A 2,221-nucleotide genomic window follows, 5' to 3' on the forward strand; every position below is an offset into this window, starting at 1 on the left:
CCCCCCCCCCCCCCCCCCCCCCCCCCCCCCCCCCCCCCGCGCGCCAATTTTAGTTCTGGGCTGCCTGGAACGAGTGACTAGATACAATTTTCCAGGCTCACTAGCTACATCCATTCTCGTGGCTCGCTACTTAAAATTTACTATCTGCACCCATCTTTTTTTCTTATCAGTTTTCTCTTTAAGACACTGAAATCATAACTCCACAAAGTATTATCATTAAATCTACTGATGGCCTCTTATCTCTATTCTTCATCTGAACACTCTCTCCTCAACATGCTGGCTTCTGACAGTATTCTACATAGAGGGGGTATGCATTTACTAGAGTGAGCCGCCACGGTTTCTGTTGTACTCTGGACAGCTCTGCAAGAGGAGGTACCCAATATGCAAGTCAGGAGACTGGAAGTTTAATTCATTGGCTGAAGTTTCTATATGTCGCTGAGCTGGACAGAGGCAAAGACACTGGAGCTTGGAGACACCACAAAGGATGGGAGAGGAGCAAGTGGTCCTCACATCACCCTCCCACTCAAAAATTCTTCAATGGCTCCGTGAGGACAGCAGCATTAACATAACTCACATTGGCACCCAAAGTATTCTTTCTATTTTTATTATCCATGCTCTGATCATATCCCATCTACAACTTATCCTGTGCACATCCTGCCAGACAGAGCCACTTGAACTTGCCCCTCTTCCCTACCTTCCTGTTTGCATATGCTATACATCCCCACCTCTAATGCCACTCTTCTATACCCTGTCTGTATTTTTAAAAAATTTAAGGCCCATCCCACATGATACATCCTCCAAGAAATCTTTTCTGATTCTTCCCATGTGTCTCCCTTCCCTAGCCACCCAGTTGTTATTGTTTCTCCATTGAACCCCAAGGTAGTTTGTACCTCTTGTTTAGCATTTAACTTGTGTTTTGTGTCATATGCTTATTTCCTCTACATGTTCTCCAGTGAGGTGTAACTAGATCTTACTCATCTTTTTAGCACCAGCAATGCCTAGCTCAGAGGCTTCAATAAAGCATCAAAAGTAGTTGAACTGAGGTGTAGGACAAAGATCCCGAAAGCTAAATTGGATTATTTAGCAAGATTGTGCCATACATGAACTCTTGAGTGGTATCCATTGTGCCCATCCCAGGAACTAGAAGAGAGGAAGAATGCCAGAGTTTCAATGTATAATGAGATCAGAAAATACTTCAAGAAAAAGAAATTGTCCTCAAAGAATTCACAACCTAGTAGTGAGAGAGCATATAACATGTCTTCCACTAAGGAAAAGTTTACAAGAACCAGAAGTTTTTATTTGAAGAGTAATGAACTGGGTTATATGAGGTGTTATTAGGTGTTCTTTGGAAGAAGTTCAATGGTCAATTAATTGGGGAAACACTACAAGCTATATTTCCCTTTTGGAGATTCACAATGCACATTAGAATACTGAAGGTTCTAGAAGGCCTGCAGTAAAGTAAGCTATTAGGTTTGGCTTAACACTGTATTTCCCAGACTCATTTGACCACGGAACCCCTCTTTCTCAGAATTTCAGCAATTTGGGAAGTGCTAAATTAAAGGGGTGAAAGAGGCCTAAATAAGAAACCAGGAAGATGACTTTGAGAAGTCAGAGAATACCAAAAGATAGAACAGTTGGTACCTAAAATAAGGGGCAGAAAATGAGCCAAGTAGGAAAAAGGCTAGGTGATGATCACTTAACTACTTTACAAACGACCAAGGCCTCTGTAAAAATGCAAGAAAAAAAAAAAGTACCAACAAAAATACAGAGAGATTCAAAAGCCATACTACCTCCCTCTCAGAAGGACAAGTTTCTAAGCTGTCCCCAGTTATTTTCAACTTCTCCTGCCCTAAGAAATCCTGTATCATAAAACACCTCCAAAACAGTTATAAAATGCTCTGAAATAAATCCTACACAATTCTCAGTATTTTCTCCATGATTCCTTTTTGTGATCTTCACTAGAATTTCTTGTAGATCTCAGGAATTAATCAGCTTGAATTAATACTTGTTTGATATTTTATAGTTAGGGTTCTTTGTGAGTTTTCTCCTTAGATATTGGGGCTGTTTCCAAATATTTAATCTTCCTGTAAGTTGGAGAACACAGGCAGCAACCTCTTCGACCTCAGCCGCAGCAACTTCTTCCTAGAAACATCGCCAAAGGCAAGGGAAGCAAGGGCAAAAATGAACTATTGGGACTTCATCAAGATAAAAAGCTTTTGCA

At 40.9% G+C, this 2,221-nt stretch overlaps 1 protein-coding gene across 2 annotated transcripts in view; it reads right to left on the bottom strand.

Moving 5' to 3' along the window:
- Positions 1-2,221, bottom strand: part of LYSMD2 (LysM domain containing 2) — a 34,183-nt gene that overhangs the window by 13,876 nt on the left and 18,086 nt on the right. The gene's annotated exons all lie outside the window — the stretch shown is intronic.

Source organism: Phoca vitulina, unplaced genomic scaffold (genome assembly GCF_004348235.1).
Source record: "Phoca vitulina isolate PV1807 unplaced genomic scaffold, GSC_HSeal_1.0 scaffold20, whole genome shotgun sequence".
In the NCBI taxonomy this organism is placed as follows: Eukaryota; Metazoa; Chordata; class Mammalia; order Carnivora; family Phocidae; genus Phoca; species Phoca vitulina.